The sequence below is a fragment of the Aythya marila genome (assembly GCF_965140915.1).
Source record: "Aythya marila genome assembly, chromosome: 1".
NCBI classification, from domain to species: Eukaryota; Metazoa; Chordata; class Aves; order Anseriformes; family Anatidae; genus Aythya; species Aythya marila.
This window is the reverse complement of record NC_139042.1, coordinates 29,854,444-29,874,070: the sequence shown is the minus strand read 5'-3', so window position 1 is coordinate 29,874,070 and position 19,627 is coordinate 29,854,444. Positions and strand designations below refer to the sequence as shown.

The 19,627-nt window shown below is 44.4% G+C and overlaps 1 protein-coding gene across 2 annotated transcripts in view; it reads right to left on the bottom strand.

Annotated features, from left to right (window-relative positions):
- Positions 1 to 18,333, bottom strand: part of LCP1 (lymphocyte cytosolic protein 1) — a 45,886-nt gene extending 27,553 nt beyond the window's left edge. The window contains exon 1 of one of the 2 annotated variants that reach the window (XM_082783988.1): positions 18,278 to 18,333. The gene's annotated coding sequence lies outside the window, so the exon portion shown is untranslated. Of the gene's footprint in view, positions 1 to 1,758; positions 1,947 to 18,277 lie in introns of those variants that run through there. The other variant, XM_082783987.1, reaches the window with a different exon arrangement.
- Between the last annotated feature and the right edge of the window lie 1,294 nt (positions 18,334 to 19,627).

The window sequence follows — 19,627 nt, the reverse complement described above, 5'->3', positions numbered from 1 at the left end:
TGATGTTTTGCATAAAGGGATAAGAGCGTGAAAATCAGCTGCATTTCTGAATGCCTTATAATTTCCTGACCTCTCCCCTTCCTTTTTACTCAACTTTCTGAAGTTCGTTCATAAATTAAAAAAGTATATTAATTATTTTTACTGTAGGATTTCTATCAAGATAACTCTGCTCATGCTACGCAGCTGAGTGTTAGGCTGCTTATAACTGTAATTAGAAGGGAACAAGATTTTAAGAAAATCAGTGGCATAATAAAACATGATGGCATGCAAGGTAGATTTTGTGAGCAGGGAAGAAGAAGCAGCACTACTTGACTTGTTTAAATACAACAAATTATATACAGGACCTCAAACATTTTGTAGCCGTACAGGTATTCAGTCCAAACTCTTACTTGATTTCAACTGAGGAAGCAGATTAAAAAATCTTAATGTAATGGAATCCCTGCTATTGTTTTGATTTGGTTTGGTTTGGTTTGGTTTGATTTGATTTGTTTTTTTTTTTTGACCTATTGTGTGAGCACTTTCTTCAGCTCCTGAGCTAAGTAAATCTGGACCTCACAGTCAGGACTGAAGCAGAAATCCCCATCACTACCAGCAGGTACTTCCCAGTCCCTCCTGCCTCTAGCATCCCTTCTTGGTGGAGTTTCCCACCACAGAGGGGGTTTTCTTGTCTTCCCTTCACCCAGAAGAGCCCCATCCCTGGTGCCAGCACCTCTACAGCCCTTCTGGCGCCATCTTGAGAGGGCAAACCCCTCCTGTCTGACGAGCGGGAGGGGAGGGAGGTGGTTCATGCTGGAGTGTCTCCACACAAGAGGTTTCAGGGTGTTTATCAAGATGAAGAGCCATCTGCTGAGCACCCACCTGCACCTCTGACAGCACCATCTCATCTACTGTTTGACAGAGATCATCTTCACTCAGTACCTGCAGCAGTGAGGGGTCAGTCGGCCAATGTGGCTGCCAACACTACGAAAACCTTAGGTTCTGTTTGTCTGAAAAGTCAACTTGCTTGCAGGCTTATGAGTCAGTTTACAGTGTTCAAACCAAATGCACATAGTGAGGAAACTACTACCTGACAAAAACAGCAAGTCTACAGCTCTTACAGTGCAAAAATGTTCCTGTTCACAATGGCACTACCTAAGATTTTTGTAGACATTTGCAAGTCGAAGTTTATCTAAAGCCTGTTCTAAAATCCCAAAGAAAGTTAGACCAATTTCAACACTCAAAATATTCAAAGGCAAATAAAATGTTAGGACCACACCATATTACTGATTTTTTAAGCAGAAGTCCCTACTACAATCATGCTCCAAAATCATGAATCAATTTGATTTACCGAGAGCAAATTTGTAAAAGCCTACAAAGAATGTCCTAACAGTGTGGTGCACACAATACAGGCCAAAATACATCAGATTTGAGAATCAGTGTTTCTCACCGCTGGAATTAGAATCACCCTTTTACAAGGATCCTCTCTGCAACCTAAACAACGGCTCATTAGTATCTCACAACCCGCCAAATTAATCAAATGCCATCGAATGCAAGTCCAAAGACTGCCACTCTGCTCAGCCATAGACCTCTCTATTCTATTAAATTCACTCAATACTTTCCCGAAGGTCAGCAGAAATGCTCTGCACAAGTTAATTGGAAAATAATTACGGTTATACTGAACGTGCACTTCTTTTTCATGGCGACCACAATTTCCTGTGCAGTTCAACTGCTCGTACGCTCAACGAGGGGTGTAAAAAACAGCAGGTGCTGGGATCTTACCTCCCGGGCTCAAGCTGTGGGTCCCAACTGCTGGAGCAAGTGCTCGTCAGTCCGACGGAAAGGGGAGAACTTCTTAAAAAAGTAAAATTTAATGTGGGTTGGTAAATTGCAGAGGAGTATGTCGAAACAGCGTGACTAGAAAATCTTCTGCAGAGCAACTGCTTGAGCCCAGGACTGCAAGCCCAAGACTGAGCCCCGTGAGGGAAGTGACTGGTGACAAAACGTCATAGTGAAATAGATTTTGTCTTTATAAGGAAATTTAGCATTCTCTGGTCTCCCCTCCTCATCACTTCATTACTCATACAATAGGTCTGATACGCGCCACTTCCTCATAATTTCTTTTACCCCCTCTTCAGTTCCTTTCTCTCCCACTAAGTGCGCACATACACACACACAATTTTACACCTTCTCTGTTTCACGATAAAACCAGCTGCATTTTAGGATCACCGAATATCAAAGCCTGCAGCCCCACCCCTGCACCCGACGCAGGGCTGGCTGTAAAGTCAGGTCGAGGCGTTCGCGGCACTGCCTCCATGGTTAGAGGCTCCTCAGCATCTATATCAACACCTGCCAACGTTTGACTACGCTGACTGTGAAAACTTTTTTTCCTTGCATGCAGCTGGAATTTCCCTTGCTGCAACTTGTGACCTTTTATTTCCAGTGTGTACCTCTGAAAAAAAAAAAAGTCTCCATCTTCTCTATAAGCTCCAATTAGGCAGGTGTAGACAGCAAGAAGGTCATTCTCAGACTTCTTTCTCCTCCACAGCCTGAACAAATCTTCTCTTCTCCTCATACCTCGTGTTCTTCATCCCCCTGGCCATCTTGGTGGCTCCCTACAGTTTTCCTTGTACAGGGGAGCCTCAAATAGGACAAGGCACTCATGCAGCCACACAGCTGACACCAACATCAAGGACACATTTCCCAGGTACCTTGAGGATCAAGTGGAAAAAGTGCTTAAAATGGATGCAAACATCAGCTACCTTTCAACACCGATGACGCAGAGTTTAAGAGAACCTTGAGAGAACTGAAAATACAGCGTCAATATACAAAAGTGATTCAGCAGCCCCGTGGGGATTTTAAGAAATTTCTTGCCTTAACAGCAAAATTCCCACCTCTTTCCACAGGCCAGAGAGACAACCTTCAGCTTTTTAAATAACTTCTGTTCTGACTTTTACCTCTGAAATCATACAGCTGAAAAAAAAGAAACAAACTGAGTGTCTTTCATGAAAAAAACTGTCATTCGTGATTCGTCAGACCAGCTGGACCATCAGCTACATGCTGATGTAGAGGACTTCATTAAAAACTTTGCATGAACGAATCCCCATAATTAAGATGCCATCCAAGCACATGTAGGTTCACCATATTCAGAATTACACTGAAATGGGTTCAAGGCATTTTTGGCAACAGAAGACTTTCTTCCATCAGAAAAAGAAATGCCCAATTATCCCTTTGATATTCTTACAGTGACTCTGTGCAGACATCACTTGTAGATTTTCCATGATTTCTGCCTGTCCCTGAGCGTTTCTGTTCTAATTGCAATAACACATTGTATTTTAACATCACACTCTGTGAGGGAAGGTCTACCAAGATGTGACTATGCAGATTAGGAATGGTGATTTAAAATGCTTTTCAGTTTAATACAAGGTCTCTTTGGCTTGGAGGAGACATTCTTACTCTACCTCCCCTATGGTATTTCATTATGTGATAGACAGAGCCACAGCTCCTCTGCGATGTTTACTAGGCTGTTTGACAGCACCCTGATAAAGGTTTGCCGCAACTTTCTCCTTGCAGGCTTTTAAAAAATCCTTTATTATTTCTGTTGCTCTCTGCACAGCGTCCCCTTGAATGCTACAACATCTCTTCTGAGACAGGGAAAAGGACACCAAATGGATAATTCTGCGCCATTATTTGGTGTTATACTGCATACCTTAAATCTAACACCTTGCACAGGAAAACCAGGGGTATGCGTTTCCTTATCAGACATGTTTGCAACATTCTCTCTTGGGTTGTTATAGTTTATATAAATGGTAGGTGAGAGACTCAGATTTTCCACTCTAATGTATGTAACTTTATATTCATCCTCCTTAGACTGAACTCAATCCTGTGTGATCAGTACACAGCACTGATTCTTACCAGCATGTACCCCAACATGCACCAGCTGTGCTAAAACAATGCTCTAGCAAGCTTAGAAATACAAGTACAGTGGAGATGGGATTTAAAAGCAAGTGTAAACAAAATATTTTGATGCATTTACCATACAGACCATGTATTCCTTTCCCTTTTTCTGCCTTATTTCAAGGCCTGCTGGAATGTCTCTGTGCATACCCAATCATGCTGCCTCAACAAACATTATAAAACTGAAGTAATCCTTACACACAACTCCAGCTGAAGTCCTGGCACAGGACCCTATTTGATTTCTGCCCTGTACATCTGTGAAACATCACACAAATAACAATTTCATTGGACAGCATTGAATTACATTTAGCTGGTACAACACAATGATCAACTCCTACCTGCAACTGGTTAACTTGTACCCATGTGATGTTCATTTGTGGCACTGCAGACAATGTATGATTGTAGGACAATGTATGCCAATGATCCCTCTAATGTAATTTCTTACGCTGGGCAGAATGTTGCAGGCAATCTTTAAGAGTATTTATTTTCTGGAAGAGTTTTAAATCATAACTCTTCAAAATAAGTAGCTTGTATTTTGCAATAAGGCACGCTTACGGTTAGCAGGACAAGCTGGTGTCACAATAGGATGTACTGCAATACTGAGTTAAATGTCCATGGCTTTCCTGCATTAAAAAACATAATATACTTGACCTAGAGCTCCACTTTTAGAGCCAAACTCCTAACGCAGCTACTTTGAAATGTGCTTCCACAAAAGGCAGATGAGTTAGGGAGGGGTTGCAAAGACATCAGGAACCAGCTAAGATTGTCTACAAAAGTAAGCGCCATAAATTATCAAGCATTGTGTCTAATAACTCACTGAGGAAGAACAGTTTCCTGGTGGGAATTAATAAACGATATTCCCATGGCAGCTTCTTCTGGCATAGCCGCATCTTGGATCTTGTGTTTGCAACTGCCCACAGCAGTCTCTCAAGGGCTTTGCCTTTCCCTAAACAGTTTCTGCTTCATTGAATGAATTTCTCCAAAAGACGTGTTTTGGAAAATCACATGTTCACATAATGTAACACCTTCCTTGCTTCTGCTGATGTTCTGGGTCTGGCTGGGATGGAGTTACCTTTCCCTGCAGCAGCCCATGCAGTGCTGTGCTCTGCATCTGTAGCTAGAACAGCATGGGTACAACACCTGTGTTGTGTCTGTGGCTCAGCAGTGCTGGCACCACATCAGGACTCGCTCCAACCCTTCCTTCCCCTTCCCCTTTGAGGAGGGGGAGTGAGGGAGCAGTTGTGGTGGAGTTTAGCTGTCCATCACGGTGGATGGAGTGTACCACAGCTGGTACAGTCACGGGTTGTGTACGTGTTGTCCATCCAAGAAAATACGCAGACCAGGAAAGGCATGGTGTGTGGACAGATGCACACATCTTCCAAGATGTCCATGGAAGCTTCCTGTGGACCTTGCAAAATATCTTTGTGTCAATGACAGCACAATTTTAAACGAACCCTTTGAGGGGAGCCTCGTTGTCTGTGAAAAACTAGGACAAATCAAAATTAATGGAAATTATTTAATAAGTGAACTCATTTAGAGCATTATCTTGTTCTTATAAAAATACAGAGGACCCAATCTAATTCCCACTGCAGTTTGATGCAATCTGAGCGACATCTTTGTTCAGTGTGACCCTGTTCTTGTCCCTGTTAAAGTCGGTGACACTTCCTGCAGCCACTAGCAATTTCGGCACTGACACTCCTGCCTCGTTTCTGAAAGCGGACCCATGAACTTAAACGTTGTTGACAGGTAAATGGGTTCTGCTGAAGCCGGAGTCATTACTCGGATGGCAAGCACTCAGGTAGGGGCTGGTAATTCAACCTGTAACATCTGTTTGGGCAGGCTGCTCTGCTGCTGGGACTGCCCATGTTAGCAATGTGTCTTGAAATGCCACGTGTGATCTCTGCAGGAGAGACTTTGCAGAATGCATATAAAAATAATGCCTTTCATGCTGCTTTCACCCTGCATTACATCTGCCAGAAAAAGCCCTGAGAATGCAAAGCCGTGATGGTTGATCCCATTGAACCTGTCACAATACAGATACTGGGAGTCTTTTTGAGGGGTATATCATGATACCACGAAATACCTGTTGGTGCAACAAGAGCTTCTCACTCTTTGTCTCAATCTATTCATGCAGGAAGTAGTGATCCTCCAGCTGGAACATGCCACCATGCTCTCATTCCCTGACGTACAGGATCCCCAACATGAGGATCAAGAGGTGCCAGGTGTACCAAGAGATGCCTAGACCCATCTATGCCCATGGACCTCTTTTAACAGCCAAGTCACAGCGGTGCTGTGCCGCATGGAGCCTCAGCTGGGCTTGTACACTGCCACATACGGAGATACAGGCACATAAAACAAAGTTATCTCATATTGAGAAGAGTGTTTTTGGTGGGGTCTTTCCAAGAAGCAGTGTCTCCAAATCTTACCCCTTCCCCTAGAGCATGACCATGATGATAACATCCTATTAAACCTAGTCTGGGAGCCTTTTTTATGATCTTACCTGCTTGTGTAGCTCCCAGTTTCCAAACTCCTAACTAAAAACCTGGCTTTGAGTCTTGTAAGGAAATCTTCACTTTGGTTTCGCTGACCCACTGTCCTATTTGGTAATCCAGATGAGCCACACAGAGCAAAGGTGCTGTGAGGAGATGGTTTCCACAAAGCAATGCAAAAGATCACTCCTAAAGAGGGGGTACAACCAGCATAGAAAGATTTATACTCCTCAAAACACATGTGCAGGACCTAGAAGAGAATAGTGCCTGTTGGCAGAGGAGCAGATTGTGCAATTATCAATCACGGATCTTGGAGCAGGTTGCTCCCTCAACAGAAGTAACCAAACATCTCCGTACAGCAAAAACCAGATAGCTCTGAGGCCGTGGGTGAACTTTTGGCTGCCAGTCTTGGCACCCAAGTTCCAAAATCATTTGCCCCACCTTCATTAGCTCCATCAAATCATTTGTGCCTGAAGGTTTTTCTTATGGCCAAGTCCCAGACGATTCCAGGAAGAGCTCAGCCTTACTTACAAGGCATAAGGAACGAGATTAATTTCCTGCAAGCAGTCTGAACTTTGAAGGAGAGGCATTTAAGCGAGTAAAAATTGAAATAGCATAGAAAAAAACCTCCAGTAAAATGAAAGCAATAATAAATAAGTAACATGAAAGTGTACACCCCAATACAAATTTAATAGGCTACACCCAAGCATGAATTATTGAGCAGAATTATCCATTTGTTGCAATGGGGAGTTCTAGTGAAATATTAATAACAGTACATGAGCTAATCTTAGGTTTTACTTGGTGGGGGGGAAAGAAGAAGAGGTTTGAAAAGTCTGGCCATTATTAATGCAAAAAAGAGCAGCCAGGGCCACAGCTTTCCATGGATCTGGATGAAGTGGAGAGAAGGCAGCAACACTCCTCAGGCTCTCACAATAAAATACTGGATTCCCATGTCTCAAACAGGGATCAACAGCAACCCTATGAGCTGATAAATCCATTTCCAGAAGGAAAGAGGTTCTTAAGTAGCATTCTCAGATGCTGTTTGAACAATACTGGCTCTCAGGATTTTGTTTTCACTCCTATGAAAATCAGAGTTTCAGCTAGACCCTGACTCAGCTGGTTTGCAAGCTGTTATGTGTTTCTTTCAGGAAATATCTCAGCTTTGTGATTGGGAGAAAAGAGCGAGAACGTGATTTTGGTGGCTCAGAGGCTTGCAGAAGTAAAAAGCATAGAGAAACAGAAGGAAAAAATACTTTAATTATAATTATTATGACAGTTGCTTTTGCAAAGATGGGAGGAAACAGCCATGATTTTTGAGCATCTGGATCTCATTTTTGAGAAGCTGTCTCATAGCTAAGTGACCTTCTCATCTATTTGTCAGACTTACAGCCTCAATGTCACTTTCTGATGGCTTTGGCACTGCAGCAAAATGGGCTTCCCAACCCATCCTCCCCTTCCTGTGGTGCAGGCAAGGGGAGGATGTGTGCCTGGGGAAGGTGTCGTGGCAAAGATAAAGCACTCGTGCTGGGAGCAGAGGCGCCGCCATTCTACCACAAGCATTTCAAGGACCTGTCTTCTGCTGCAAACTGCTGCAAAGGCAGGGGGAAAAATGTTTACAGATGCTCTCCAGAACAAGTTCTCCCCTTTGGGCTTTTTGCCAAGGGTTTCAGAAAAGAGTGATTCGTTTTGCTTTATATCCAGAAGGGAACCTGCACACCAACACCTGCATGACTGAACAAAATGTTGTGTGCACTCAGGCACGCTTGCATATATACCCTCTTTTATACTTTATCACTACGCTTTGATTTTAAATGATTTTAAATGTTGGAAAATGTAACTTCCTAGACATTTTGCTTTGCTGTGAACTTGTTTTTCATCACTCAGCTTCTTTAAAAGCCATATTCCTGTATCTCTTCCTCTTTTTTTTTTTTTTTCCATGTTTCCCTTTATTCTCTCATTTTCCCTTTGCGCATTTTCTGCATTTTTTCTTATCTCCTGCCATTTCCTCACTCCTTGGACTCCTACCCTAGCAGTTTCTGTTCACTTACTCCCACATGCTGCTCTGCTGCCAATGCTCTTAATATTTCCAAGGGCGTTCAGCTCAGAAGCCCCACTTCTTGCAGCATCTCACATGCATCTTCCAAGCCTGTGGTCAGTGGCCCAAAATTCTGCACTGAAACCACCGCACGCTGCAGCTCAGAAACTCCTTAAAGCAGTTATTAGTTCCTCGTCTGGAGGGGAAGTTTGCCTCCCCCAGGAGGAACTTGCTGTGTTTCTCCCATATGTGCCAAAAAAAAAAAAAAAAAAAAAAAAAAAAATCCTCAGTACAGAATCTGGAGAGAAAATGCCCAAACCATGGGGTTTCATTTCCAGTCTCACCACAGCTGTGTTCAGAGCAGGCTCTGCATCGGGGGGCTCACCACCCTTCTGCAGGTGAAGGATGAAAGCCAGAACTAAGCTGAAGCTGCAGGATGACAAAAAAATAAAATAAAATAAAAATAAATAAATAAAAATGTTGGATTGTGTTTTGTGTTTTTTGTTTGTTTTGATGGAGGCATTAGGTCAGAAATCAATCATGGGAGGTAGCTGAGGCCAGGCTTTTGACAAAAGCCTTAATATGAAGATCCTGAATCCAAGAGACTCTTACCTGGTGTATCTCGATTTTTGGAAAAAGGATGTGTATAATGCCACCCTTTTTCCTGACAAATCTGATCTCAGCAATGGTTTTAGATGGTGGCTAAGAAAAACAGAATTAGAGTTTATATTTGGGATGAATCCCTTCCATGACAAAAAAGAGGGCAAAAAAAATTGGGAATGGGGAGACATTTCTGCATCTCCCTGCCAGCTAGTATCATGAACACCAATTACTGCTGGTCTTCTGCTTCAGCCCAAGCCCAACAAAGACAGACTTTTGATTCCTTCAAGCTCCCAGCACCAGCTTTGCTTATCTCAAATAAGCAAAACCAAGATTTTTGCATTCTTTTCATCTTGTTGGTCAAACTCCTTCCTGTCCCAGTGGTTGGCATTGACACCTCTTGGAAGCTCAACTGAGACAATGCTGAAGAGATGTGGACACGCTCTCAAAAGGAACCAGTCTGAAGATGCATCTCCCCTATTCTGAAGTCCACAGGGAACAGTAGCCAGGTTTCGGCAGCAAAAGTGGCAAACATTGTGAGCACCTAAAAAATTGGGGTAATAATTAAGTTAGCGATCATACCAAAGGTACATGATGTGAAAAAGAAAACTAGGCTTCATATTCCCTGACTTCTTAGAGTTTAAGACCTTTGAGGGAGCACGCAGAGAGATGGAAGATCCTCCAGTCAAAGGCAAGTACCAAGAGTGAAGTGCCAGACATGTACTAGGTGGTGTGAGTTTTCTCACAGAGATGCTGCCTGTGTTGCTACAAATGGGTGTCACAGAAGAGTAGCCTTTGCTCCTGGAAAATGGGCAGAGCAGACCCTCAGACAAGCTGAACAATTTATCTTCTTTGCCTTTGCACTTGGCTGCTCCATTTTCTGTGCCACCGTGGTGAGCGTGCACCAAAAAATAACAAGACAAAGTCATCGGGTGGGTTTTCAAACGCCAGAAGACTCAAAAGAGCCCCTAAACAACTGCTCTTAGAAAAGAGCACAAAACATGAGCTCTGGAGTGTTATCTAAAAGACAAAGTTGAAGCAAACATTAATTGCTCTTCAGACACAGCACTCGGGAGGCATGGGGGCAACTGCAGTGCTAAACAGTTTGGCAACACAAGAAACCACCACAACCACAGTGATGGTGTGTGTGTGTAGATGGTGACAGGAATTCAGAAACCAAGCCATTGAGCCAGCAAAGCTTGGAGCTGAGAGCCCCGTGCTACCCTCGTGATGCTCCCCAGGCATCCCAGCAAGGCCCTCTGTGCTCTCACAGGTCATGGATGAAAGCCAAGCTCTGCCAGGCAGCTCCCTGCATGGACACCCCGAGGAGGTTTGGTGCATGGAGGGTGGATGGGCACCAGGAATGCCACTTGAGCAGTAGGATTTTCTGGTTCCAAGACAAAGAGGCCTCCAAACACGTTTTGGAGGTGGCCTTACAAACCAGGACTCGCTGTTCACATGCCTGTGCTGACATTCAGCCTCACCAATTGTGGGATCCCAGACAGCTTGGACTTTTGGGGCAGGGAGATGGCTGTGGAGTTTTTGTATCTTAGCATCTTTGTGTTGACCTTCTTTTGCCTGCATGCTCATGCCCAAAAAGCAGAGATGCTTAGGGTGGAGGAAAGGAGAAAACAGGAGCATCAACTGTCACTTCAATCCCTTTTGCTAGTCAGGACTAAAAGACACACAGGTAGAAGAGATGGAGCACCACTGAGATAAAGATTGGCACAAATCACCAAATAGCTGAAGTGAAAGAGGGCTTCAGAGTGGCAGAATCAGTCTACCTGCTGGTTACACCTGCTTTGGCTGGTTTAACACTCCTTCAGGCATCTCTTTCCCTTTCCTTCCCTGGTGAGTTACAAGTTTCACACAAGCAGCAATGAGTTTCCTATGTGACAATAACTCAAAATCCTTTACTGAGCATTGTTGTGGAAAATATCTAACTTTTAGGTACTACAAAACATGCTCTTCAGCTCTTAACAACGTAACATATTACATGGCTGAGTAATATGTCATGAAATACCAGTTTGAGCCTTCAGAAACACTGGACAGCCAAACTAGAGCAGAGCCAGACAAAGATGCCACACTGAAGAAAAACACTTTGCCCTTTTTCTCCTCTGCATGTGAGCTGCTTCTGCAACTGGAACAGGCAAAGGATGAAAAGACTGGGGGATGGCTCTGATGGCCTGCAACAACCCAGCACGAACAAATCTTACCTAATATCACAAAGAAGTAACAGCCAGTGTTCCCATGCAGCACACCAATACAGCGACCACATACTGGAGGCTCTGACTTGCAAATCATGTTTGAAGAAGAGGGTTTGCAGGTGCCCTTGCAAAGACTAGATTTTGCAGCTCAGCTTGTTTACAGTTCCTCGGTAGTTTCAGCTGTGTGTTGTAAGCTCTGTTTCCTGAAGAGCTGCTACCTTTCATATTAAAAATAAGTGCATATCCACACCCCAGTGAGACTTTGGTACTCAGTTTTTCTCCTTAAAGCTCAGGGACACCTCTGGTAAGTGCATTTCTGGCCATGTCCAAGAGGAAAACTGGCATGCAAACCATGATTCTCAAGCAATTCTACGCCCAATATTCCTGCAATGTTGCAAGAGATGTTGGGTAATGAAAGAAAGGGAGGTAAGTTACCCTGCATACAGTAAAATCCTTGAAAATGAGCATTTAAGGAAAAGTCACATTCTTCTGCCCAATATTTCTATAAATATATTCTATAAATATTCTATAAATACATGGGTTCTGTGTGCCTGGGCAAATGCAGGAGTCTTCAAATTCCACCTTAAACGAACTAGCTCAAATGCTGGTAGCAATATTGTGGCAACTAATTAACGCATTCTGTTTCTATTCAAAAACATACATATTACATATATAGACATATGTGCATATATGTATGTCTATGAGAGAAATCTCTCATGGCTTGGCATAGTGGTTTAACCACTGGACAGTCCATCCTCTCCTAAAATTTTCTTTGCTTGCCCCAAACTTGCCACATGTCTGCGTGGGGCATGTAATTAGGAAAGTAGATATTGAGATGCAAATGAGAACCACACACAAAGGCAAATGCAAAGCTCTGCAGCAAGGGTAGGAGGGGTTATCTGAACATCAGTGTAAAATGGCATTCTTCATGGGAGGACTGCTTTTTAATTGTCTTGAAAAACTGATGGTTTTTTCACCTATGTATGTAGTATCACTGGTGGGAGCATCAGAGGAGCTTTCTGGTCTGACACTGCATTAAGACTACATCGCTTTTTTAACTGAGTGAACACCCCAAAAGGAAAAGAAGGCAGGAGAAGGATGGTAGTCCTTAAAATATTTTGATTCCTTCTGATACTGGAAATCGGATGAAAAACGTGGCAGTTACCCTGATATTTACAGGAGACTGAAGGTGAGTCTAAAAGATATTTAGAAAGGGCATTTTCCTTCTCTGACTATAGATATCTTTCTCATTTTCTGACAAGTACCTCTGTTTTGATAAAACAATTTGTCTTAGGCGAACAGAATATACAAGATCTTTATTTGCGATATAAAAATAACAGAACTGATTACTGCCCCATCCTGTATAATGTTTACCATTGTAAAAAAGGAAAATGTGCAAAAGATTATTTTCCCTGTGCAGGACTTTCAGTTATTTGCCCCAAATAACTGACATACTGACAACTCTGGTACTACGTAAAATCCAGCAACTCTTGTGAATATCAGGATGTGCATATTCGAAGATAGCTGCTTCTTAGAGTTTCTGGTCAGTGCTAGTTCTGAGAAACAAGATCTGATGAGCATGGGAGACCCTAAGTAGCTACCAACCCCACCTCATCAGGAAGGGAGTAGCACAGTGTTAATTCCTCTGTCCCCTTGCAGCATCTCTCTCTTGTGAGGTGTAACTACTGCAGAAGATTACCGGCAGAAGATGTCCCAGGCTTATCACTTGATGGCATCGTAGGGCTCTCCCACCAGGGGGAAGGGACATCACCATGCTCCTGTACACGGTTAATCCCGCCAGCCTGCTTGGCAAGTGGGTGTATTTTAACATAGAGTTGTTAGGAGAAACCACATTATTTTATTTAAGGAAAACTTAAACTCCTTCATTTTAATTCACTGGCAGAAATACATATTCCAGGATTATCGTCCATTGCTTGTCCCTGCTTGCACTCCTTGTATTAATCATGGCTCCGATTAGCTTTGCTCATTAAAGCCAAGCTGATCAAGTCACATACATGCAAATGACCTTCCTGTACCTGCAAAGCTTAATTCAAGCTACTTCCACTTATCCTGTATGGTCTTTGCTGTTTGGGCTAACCGTGAGTGGAAATGCACGAACTCTGAGGGCCTGATTTGGAGGACTTCCAAGAACATCTGGTCCATGAGACTTTCAGAAAGCCTGGATGCATCTTCTTCCCTCGGACCTTACAGAGCACAGCTTTCTGACAGCAGCTTGTCAGCACTTTCCAGAGATTTGTCTATTTTTTTTTTTCATGTCTTAAACTGGGTACTCTAAAACCTAAGTTTTATTTTGAAAACTCTGAGATACAGAGGTGGGAAAACTATGGACTGAAGCCACATGCCCCTTTTGTAAACATAGCAGCAAATATATGGGTCATGAAAGAAGAAAAAAAAATAGTCTGCCAAAGTTAACTACTAAGTACATTTGCAAGCCTTTATTATCAATATTTCATGATTAAAATATCACAAACTGTACTTCAAGTTTCTCCTTACAGAACATCGGCAAGCCAGGGCTGTGTACAACAACAGGGCAGAAATGCTAGAAAATTTTGCTGACACTTAGGAGCAAGATGCTTTCAAATTCAAAAGTAGGGAAAAGGCTGCATAGCTTGAAATGACATTTCAATATAAGGCTTAAATCATTTATTTCATTACAAATGCAAAGTGTTTGCCTGGAAGATCCACTGAAATCTCATCTGTTGAGTTCCTTCTCATAAGCAACAGAAGAAAAACTGTGTTGGCAACTTCCTAGAGTCAATCAGAAACTTCTGTTTATATAAAAATTAGAGCATTTAGTCACATATCTTTTCATAACCCTGAAATAAAGAAGTTGCTTCTATTTTTAGATATGTCTTCACTGATTCAACTCGAGACTTCTGCTTAAGAGAAGACACTTGTTGGGTTTTGCATTTTTCCTTATTTAACATGATAAATAAAGTCATATAAAACTATGAAAGAAAAGAAAAAGGTAGAAGAAAAAGCAGCAGTTTTTTTGTTTTTTTTTTTTTCCCAGAACACATCCTTTCCTCAATCCAAAGTAATGCTACTCGGTTCCACTCTTACCCAGCATGCTGGCTCCCTTTTATCAGTACGTGCAAGAAAAGGAAAATTCTCCTGTATTTTTTTCTGCTATTGATAAGGATCAGGAATCCCATCCCAACATAGCAACAAGCATTTGTAAAAAAGAAAAAAAACAAGTTAACAAAACTGCTTTCATTTCTAGGTTAATCAACATAACAGGAAGGTGACAGGAACTGTATCGAGGCAAGACATTCCGTTTTGATAAGATATAGGCTATTTCTGTTTACAGGAGCAAAGCCATTCTGTAAAATACTCAAGTCTCTGAAACAAACATATCCTTACCACAATTTTACTGTGCTTGATCTATGGGGAAATCAATTCCAGAAATGATTCCAGCCTCCTTTTCAAAACCTTTCGGACCTCACTGACTTCAACATCATGTGCTGCCATACTGCTGTCCCAAGTATGTTGACACAGGACTTTTAACCATGCTTTTCCATCCTGTGGTACCCAGCATTAACAAGCTAACAAGGACCAGGGATGTGTTGGTTGGAAGGGACCTCTGGAGTCACCTCCTCGAATCTCCTGCTCGGGGGTGACATGAAAACACAATGCTACGAGGAAGGAAACTTTTCTGATGTGAAAGCACACATGCTTACTCAGCTCATAGGTACGACTGTTCCCAGCCAAAATGATTGACCTTCTGCAGGATAAGGGCTTGCAGGACACAAAGGAATGTTTTGACCTTCTTCTGAGCTTCTGTTTGCGGAAGAAAACCCTAAAAAACTACTTGCTTGGCTTCCTGAAGCAGTAGTTGCCAATGGCATACATTCACAGTCTGAGGCTCAATAACAAAAATGAACAAAGATACAGAAATTTTCAGCTAAGAAAACATGAACTGGGGAAATACATTAAGTATAGATTCAGACTAAAACCCACAAAAGAAAAAAAAAAAAAAAGGAAGTGTAAGGATGATCACAATCGGAACACATTAAACATGGCCAAAACAGATTAAAACATAAAATGGGTTTATTCAGAATGCTGATTAAGTGGACTAGCTGTCTTCCCATTAAGAGAGAAGGAAATTAGTGCACTGTAAACGCTAAGGGTCACCAGAGCACAGACACTGGGAAGGAGAAGAGGCCCACAGACGACAGACATTTATTTACACAGGGAGTATTCCCACTCCCTGGCACCGAGCACCCCACTCAGGTCCCTACGCCTGCATGCAGCAGGACCAACCTCAGGGCCCTGCTCACAGGCAGCACGGGGAGAGCCTGAGAAAAGCAGAATACAGGGAGGAAAGCAGCAGATGTTTTCTTTGCACACCACAGCAGCAATTTGGAAAACCATCCCTCAAGTCGATCTCGTAATGCTATTACTGATTTGTGAATTTTCCAGTCGTGCTCCCTGGGTCTCCAGCACTAAAGGTCAGCAGGCGGAGTTGCAGCACGCTAGTCTAGCGCCTTCTCAGATAAAATCAGTCTATTTTGGTTACCCACACTGCTGTGACTGGTACTTATTTCACCCAGCCCTCAAAACTGAAATACAGATTCTGTAATAACATGGGAAAGAATAAAATTTCTGATGAATGATTACACAAATCATGAGGAAAAAAATGACGATCATCTGTAAAACAAATTCAAAATTAAAAGTTGTGTTATTTAGCAACAGCACAGGTTACACGTACAGGCAGAGTGGCAAAAGAAGTTTATCTCCAAGCCCTTCCCCTGGATCTCCCAACACATGCTCCCAACAGAGCTGTCTACAGTTCTCCGCAGCTCCTTCCTGATTTTGCATTGATGAGGGTATGAGTTATTTCAGGGCTTATATTTTTTATCATCACACCTTTAATGGAGCAAGGGCTACTGAAACATGCATTGCAGGCAGGAAAATTCAGGAATCGCAGCTCTGTCATCAAGACAGTGGCAAGGGAGAAGGCAGTAGCAGCAAGGAAGCACCGTGGAAGGGGAGCTGCACCTTGTTTTCTAACTCGGGAACAACATTTAGATTTATTACAGGGCTGTTGTTGACCTCCTCACTCACAATTAGTGCATCTTAATGATCGTTAGAAGAGAGGGGTAATTCTGGAGGCAGCTTGCAGACGCACCATCCAACCAGTCAACCCAGACAGACCAGTGGCACTGCCCAAAAGGACCCCTCCAGCCTGGCAGGAGCCAGTACACCTCAGCCACTGGGGTCGTGCTACCATGCTACCATCACCTGCTTCACCATCAGCTCACATCTGGCTCAGTGGATGTTAGCAAAACTACGAACCCTGCTCAAGCAAAGAAAAATTACCAATTTTGGCTAGGGTTTGTTGGATTATGCCTACTGCCGGTCACAAAAACCTCACATTTAACTCAATGGGAAGACTGCAAGCCAGTATAGTCATCAACAGTACAAACATACTTGAAATGTTTCAGCAGAAGGACTCTGGTCTCCTTCTGGTTAGCCTTCCTCACGGGCATCATCTTCAGCACACATGCCTGCATCCAACCAGAGGACTTGGGAGCCCAGACGTGCTCCCAGGTCAGGATGCTCACCCTGGTCCCACCCTACCTCCAGACCCCAAGGCACCCATCAGACACCCCCGTGCTGCCTCCCACAGAACGGGGTGATGGAGCTGGAGGTGGGGTGTCCCACCAGGCAGACCTCGGGCCCCCGGTGGCCACACCTGGGTGGAGATGCCACCAACACTGCTGTGGTGCTGATGGTGCCACCACCAGACCTGCCCAAAAGAGCTTACAGTCTAACACGGGAGGGCTCACGGCATGGACATCAGAGGTATTTCTTAGCTGTGCCACCTTGCTTTTCAGCTTGTAACGCCAAGCACGGAAGCAAGCGATCAAATAAATCACTCAGGCACAGGATCGATCCTTGAGTGATGACTACGTTAAGAAAATGTAAATGCCTTGGTGCGTTACGTAAATAATTCCCCGCTGGTGCCTGCTATGCGGGCTGCAGCCATACCTTGGATTTCATTTACACGGCTTCTTCTGTAGAAAGAGACCCAAATTTCTCCTCAGCCTACTCCACTCACTAACCTTTACGCAGCGCGATATGCACAAGGGAGGAGCAGAAGCAGAGGCAAGACAGGGACATTGATTGCTGCCAGTCGGGTAGGAAAACGTTATAACCTTGCAGAGAGGGGACAAACAGCAGAGTCATCTGCAACATGCAAAACAGCTTCTTCATTTCCATAGTGAGTCAAAGGAAATGACCTTCAGATATTCTCCAAACTATTACTGCTTATAAAGAAGTTGTCTTTAGTGGGACCCTGTGGACAAAAAGGAATTTAAGAAATAAATACTAGGATTGAAGGTATCGGCTAAGTACTTTCTGACACGGGAGATGATGGCGGGTGGGTAGCGTTGGCACAACCCAGACACAGGCTACTCATCAGTCCCGAAACACAACCTGCCTTCAGCACATAGAGATGCTCAGAGCATCTCCCCCTGCCTCCAAACCCTCCTGGCCCCCTCTTTACCCTCTCCCCTATTTCCAAACCCTTCAAAACTGACTTTATTCCACCGACACCTCCACCGCACCTCATCCACGGGGGGCTGCCCACCTCGGGGCTGCAGTGCCGGGTCTCCCAGCACCAACCCAGCCTCCGAGGCTCACCGACGGGCTCTGCCCCCCCCTCGCCCCGGCTGGCACCGCACCCCCAACCCTGCGGGGACGGGCACCGGGGGGCACGGCGCTTCCACCCCCCGCGATGCCTCTGTTATATTGCAGCTCCATCCAGCTCGATGCCAACCCCGGGGGGGCTCCGGCACACGCTCCCAGCCGCCCCGACCCTACAAACAGCGGGACCGGCACAGCGGTGCAAGCGCCCGGCGGCTCGCTTTAAATTAATTTAATAATTTAAAAAATTATTAATTGAATTTCCTCCCCCCTCGTAGAAAATAAAATAAAAATAATTAGAAGAATAGTGAGAAATAAGAACAGGCAGCGAGGGTAATTACCGGCGAGGAGGCACGCTGCGGCAGGCGGTGCCGGCGGGGGGCGGGCGGGCTGCTGCGGCCACGCCGCCAGTTCCCGCCGGCGCCACGCCAGGCCACGCCCCCTTTGCAGATAAGCCACGCCCCCATTCTACCGAAACCCCGCCCCCTTTGTTGTTAAACCACGCCCTCGTCGCTAAGCCCCGCCCACCGTGTTCTAACTGTGCCCCCCCCGCCCCGCGGTGGGAGGGTGTCGGCCATTTTGTGTGGCGGAGGGGAAGCCCCCGCCCAGCAGGGTGCGGGGGGCTGCTCCTGGGGAGGGGGGTGCCTGGGGGGCTTGGATTCGTATTGGGGTGCACATAATGGCCAGGAATGGGTGAACCACAAAAATTTGTTGTGGTCAGGGCAGGAGGTAGCTACATCTAAGGCTTCCTTGGATCCTCACCTAAAATCTCTCTTCACGACATGTCCATAAATTGTCTCCCCTTCCCCATCCCCTGGCTTCGCTGCTGTCGCAAGGTCTCTGCCTTCACCAGGCTGAATTTCCCCGCTTCTGATGTGCTCCTTCCCGTCTTCAGCATCGTTGGCTCTGCTGACTGCTGTCCCGAGCTAAATTAGACCAACAGTCGCAACCACAGCCGTGTTTTTGTGGCCACAGTCTTTCAACTTCTTGCTTCTGCTCTCACTTGGATTTTTACCTAGAATTTGGCTATTTATAGTGGCCGGTGTTATCTCATGAGAAAATCAAGTTCTCTCTCCTTTGGCTTTATCTTTCCTGTCTTGAACATCTGGAACAACTCTTGCATCCAGCCCTGCCAAAAGCAGCAGGGTTTCTTGTCTGAGCTCAAGGCACTGATGATTCCTTCTTAACTAAGTTTGAGAGCGTTTCTCTCCCTCCTCGACCTGCCAGCCTGCTTCAACCCAGGCTGCCTACACAGGAAAGAAACCAAGAACATATTTCTATGTTTAGATGTGTGCGTTTTCCGGGTATGAATTCTACGTCTCGATTTTAATATCAGCATTGGAAGGAGGTGCAGAGGTTGCCCAGAGGGTTGGGAGGTCTCCATCCTTGGAGGTTTTCAAGATCAGACTGGTTGCAACTCTGCTACTAAGAGTAACCTGCTCAGACCTCGTAGTCAACCCTCCTGGCCCAACGTGAATTATTTTGATCAGAGTGAAAGGCTGGGATGATAACATGCAGTGTATCACCTGGGAAGACCAGATGTAGCCATGGAGTGTTTTTCTCCTGTTCTTGAAATTCAGCTTTGGCTTTGTAATAATTCCTGCATTGTGTATTTTTTTCTGTTGTCCAGTTTTTTTGTTTGTTTATATTCCTACTGTGCCTCTAGTAGGTGTCAACCATTCCACATTGTG